Source organism: Galeopterus variegatus, unplaced genomic scaffold (genome assembly GCF_000696425.1).
Source record: "Galeopterus variegatus unplaced genomic scaffold, G_variegatus-3.0.2 Scaffold1256, whole genome shotgun sequence".
NCBI lineage: Eukaryota > Metazoa > Chordata > Mammalia > Dermoptera > Cynocephalidae > Galeopterus > Galeopterus variegatus.
In genome coordinates, this window is record NW_007727367.1 from 257,969 (window position 1) to 262,833 (window position 4,865).

Consider the following 4,865-nt stretch of genomic DNA (forward strand, 5'->3'; position numbering starts at 1 on the left):
AAAGTTAATTATTTACACACTCAGCAGGCCATCTAAGAAATATGCCCAAAGAAGCTTTGACCTTTTGTGCCATCCTGAAGATTTGCACATTTTATTTTTCAGATAGTTTAACATTGTTAATAGAATGTGTTCTTTGCCGTGTAGTAATAATGCTTTGGTACTTTCATACAGGATCTCGCCTATCCTAAAGACTTGCCATTTCCCCAAGAGGAGCTTTGATTCTGCTTTACAAGTTTCACATAAATTAAAATCTTTATCAAATATTCATATGAAGGGAGGTGGCACAGGATGCAACATATACAGTCAAGTTACCTCTCTGTATATTTAGAAACTACTTTCTCCTTCAAGGTATTTGCCAACAGAAAGCTCAGTCTATTCTGCTTAATAATCAGTAGTACAGGTTTGAATCATCGGAATCTTGGCAAGACCCTAATATTTCAAAATTAAAAACTACCTCTAGGGGCAAGTCCAGGTATTGAGTTATGATAAATTTATTATCATGGGGGAAAGCAAGTGTAGCCAGCCATCTTTTAAAATGCCCCAACCACTGCTTCTCAGTATAGAAAGACTAAAACTACATATGGTTTATCATACAACAAATCCCATCTCTGTCCCCTGAAACTCCCCTAGTTCCATTCATTAGAAGGGGATCTAAAAAAAAAAAAGAAGAAGAAGAAGACTTAAAGAGCACTTTACAGCAGCATTCAGCTTTCCTATGAAATACTCAGCATCTTAAATATTATGTGCACTTCCTTTTCTTTTAGTAAGCTAGATACTGGCTTCAGAGTTTGTGGAACTGGGGGGAGAAATCACCCATTCAAAACTATTCTAGAAATTGTCTTTTGGCAGAATAGCAGATATCCAAGTTAAAAATAGGAGGGTCAGTTTGTTGCTTTGTGGTCTTTTCAAAATGTAAATCATGTTTTTTTCCTTTTTACATAAACCTCAGTCACCAGTCCCGAGTGGAAGTGAGCAGAGGCTCTGTCCCCTGCTACTCCGGCTTCTCAGCAGCTGCTTTCTTAGTGTTTCAGCAAGGCTTGAATAGATGTGTGTCGATGAGGACTTCCCCAAAACGGCCTTTATAGATAATCTCACAACATATTTTCTGTCTTTTCCAGTATGTGAGGTCTGAAAAGGAAAAAACTGGTGTGCTGTCAGAGCCAAAAGCCATCTCTGTATCTGAGCCATCATCTTACTGGTTACTGTAGCAAGGAGATTGAGCTGGCGAGGCACTTGAGGTGGTACTGTGAGCATCAGAATTGTGATGCTTAAATTCCTTCTGCAGCTTATTGATCTGGTTGCTTTTTATCCTGTTTCTAGATAGAGTTTTCACTTTCTTTGGTTTCAACGTAGTCTTTATTTATTTTTATTTTTATTTTTGTGACCGGTAAGGGGATCACAACACTTGGCTTGGTGTTGCCCACACCGCGCTCAGCCAGTGAGCGCACCGGCCATCCCTATATAGGATCCAAACCCGCGGCGGTAGCGCTGCTGCGCTCCCAAATGCCGCACTCTACCGAGTGCGCCACGGGGCCCGCCCTCAATGTAGTCTTTAGACTGGGTCCTGCTCTTGCATCTACCACATGATTCCAGTTTTTTTGTTTTTGTTCCTGCTGGCAACTTCTTCCATCTTTCCATAAGCAGGACACAGGCATTGCAGATGTCTCCGGAACGAGTCTCGTGCAACTCAAAACAGCTCCAAAAGTCCTTTTCATAGAGTTTACTGTCAGTGAATCGAGAACTGGAGGACTTAGCTCTGCAGATACAGCAGCCCTCTATACTTCGGTACATCTTTGGCTTGTGAAAACCAAACATCTTTTTTTCTGGGCAACAGTCTTCCAAAAGCAGCCATTCCACACGTAGTAATGTTCCCGAGGTGCGGAGTGCAGGCCAGGCCAGCACCCCCGCCAAGTGCTCCCTCCTCAGTCGTCTTGTCTAGTAGTTAATTTTAGAACTTGGTAAAACAGGAATTTTAAGAAAATGTTTGTTTACCTCATTGAAAAATGAGACAAAGGGCCGGCCCGTGGCTCACTCGGGAGAGTGCGGTGCTGATAACACCAAGGCCCCGGGTTCGGATCCCATATAGGGATGGCCGGTTCGCTCACTGGGTGAGCGTGGTGCTGACAACACCAAGTCAAGGGTTAAGATCCCCTTACCGGTCATCTTTAAAAAAAAAAAAGAAAAGAAAAGAAAAATGAGACAAAAATTACTATTTTGTCTGAAAAAAATAATGTGATGGCCGGTTCGCTCACTGGGTGAGCGTGGTGCTGACAACACCAAGTCAAGGGTTAAGATCCCCTTACCGGTCATCTTTAAAAAAAAAAAAGAAAAGAAAAGAAAAATGAGACAAAAATTACTATTTTGTCTGAAAAAAATAATGTGATGGCCGGTTCGCTCACTGGGTGAGCGTGGTGCTGACAACACCAAGTCAAGGGTTAAGATCCCCTTACCGGTCATCTTTAAAAAAAAAAAAGAAAAGAAAAGAAAAATGAGACAAAAATTACTATTTTGTCTGAAAAAAATAATGTGTTGTAAACTTATTGTATGGCTATGTTTTCATGTCTCAGGTATATACCTAAGAGGGGAGTTTCTAAGTGAGAAGGGGATCATTTGAGAGAAATTTGTCAAATAGAATAGTCAAGACTTTGAGGACAAGGGGAAAAGAAGAGGCGAGGCTAATTCCAGATCTCTGGATCAGGGGTTTGTTGAGGGTTGATTTCTTTACCAGAGATTAGGGGAAGAAGAACAATTTTGGAATGGTGGAGGGAAATAAAATGTTAGGACTTGAACATGTTACATTTGAGGAGTCCACAAAAAGTCTAAGAGGAATGTCAAGCAGGTAGTTGAATATGTGGGCACAGTGTTCAAAAGAGTGGTCTAGGCTGAAGCCATATGTTTAAGCTATGTAACAAATTATCCCAAATTTAATAAAATAACTATTTATTATACTAATGGTCAGGAATTCAGACAGGATACAGCAGGAATGTCTTGTCTCTGCTTTATGATGCCTGGGGTGCCATCTGGGGAGAGCTGAATGGCTAGTGGTCTGAAACCATCTGAAGGGTCAACCATTTATGTTTTGGTGTGTAGGCTGGGATGACTCGAAGGCTGGGACTTCCAAATGGAATGTGCACACACAGCCCCTCCATAAGGTTTGGCTTCTTCACAGCATGGTGGCTTTAGAGTAGTCAGACTTCTTACATTGTAGCTCAGATTTCCAAAAGTGAGAATCCTATAGGATAAGGGGAAAGCTGCATTCCTTTTTCTGACCTAACTTTGGTCACTTCTAACACATTTTATTGGTTACAAGCAAATCAAAAGGTTACCCACAATGACAATAGGGTGCCTGGAAGGTTTGAAGAACAGCAAGAAGGTCAGCGTGGCTGAACCAAATTGATTGAAGAAGAAAGTAATGGAAAATAAGGTCAGAAAGTAACAGGGGGCCAGATTACGTTGGGACTTTTGGGCCATTTTAAGGGCTTGGCTTTTACTCTGTGTGAGATGGAAGCCATGGAAGGTTCTGAGCAGAGGAGTGATACAATCTAACTTGTGTTTTTAAAAAGCACTCTGATTGCTATGTGGAGAGTAGATTGTAGTGAGGGAGTCGGAAGAGGGGGGCAGGGGAGTGGGAGCAGGGAGATGAATGAAGAGGCTGCTACAATAATCCAGGAGAAAGAGGATAGTGGGTTTGGACGAGGGAGAAAAAAGCATGGAATTGAGGAGTATTGGGCACATCTGGATCTATTTAGAGGCAGAGTCATCAGTATTTGTTGATAGTTTGGATATAAGAGAAAGGACAGAGTCAAGTATGACTCTAAGGTTTTTGGTTGGACCAGCTGGAAGGTTGGAGGTGCCATCAAGTGAGTTGGGAAAGATTAACAGAGGAGTGGATACTGGAAGGAAGATTAGGAGCTCATTTGTTCAGTTTTGGACAAATTGGGGTTGAGATGCCTATTAGACACTTAAGTGAAGATGTCTAGTAGGCAATTGGTTATATGACCTGGAGTTCAGGGACAGGTTTGGACTGGAGTTATAAATGTGGCACTCATTGGTATATAGAAGATACTTAAAGCCACGAGACTGGATGAGATAACCAAGGGAGTGTGTGTGGATAAGGAAGAGGAATAAGGATTGAACCCTACGGAGCTCTAACTTTAAGAGGTCAGAGAGAAGTGGAAGACCCTGCATAGGAGACTGAGAAGGACTGACTAATGGGGAAGAAAGAAAACCAAGAATGCACGATGTCATGGAAACTAAGCAAAGAAAGTAGATTAATAAGGAGGGAGTGATTGTTTGTGTCGAGTGCTGACAGCAGGTCAAGTAGAATAATAATTGAAAGCCAACCATAAGATTTAGCAAGATGATTATTGATAACCTTGACAAGAGCAGTTCTGCTAGAATGATAGGTGCTAAAGTCTGATGGTTCAATAGAGAATGAGAGAAGAGAAATCAGAGGCAGGAAATATAGATAATATTTTCTAGGAGTTCTGCCAGAAATGGGCCAGTAGTTGATGGGAGGAGAATAAAGAAAAGTGTGTGTGTGTTGTTTGCTTCAGGAATTGCTGCAGTCGAGAACTTGATAGATGAAAGGGGGTGGAATCTAGTACCCGAGTGGAGGGACTGGCTTTGTATAGGAACACGATTAGTTCATTTGTGGGAAGAGAGCGAAAGACAGCATATAGGGGCACAGATGCAAACAGGCAGGTAGGTGGGTAGATGTGGTAATGGGAGTCCGTGGAAATCCTCTTCTGATACCTTTGATTTTCTCAGTGAGGTAAGAAGCTGGGTTATTAGTTGAAAGAAAGGCAATGGGAGTGTGTGTTGGCTTGAAAAGTTGTATGTGGCAGTGAATGGGCTAAAAGTTT

General features: G+C 41.8%; 1 pseudogene; it reads right to left on the reverse strand.

The window, feature by feature from the left end:
* Positions 1-949: 949 nt before the first annotated feature.
* LOC103593007 lies at positions 950-1,833 on the reverse strand (annotated as a pseudogene).
* Positions 1,834-4,865: the final 3,032 nt, after the last annotated feature.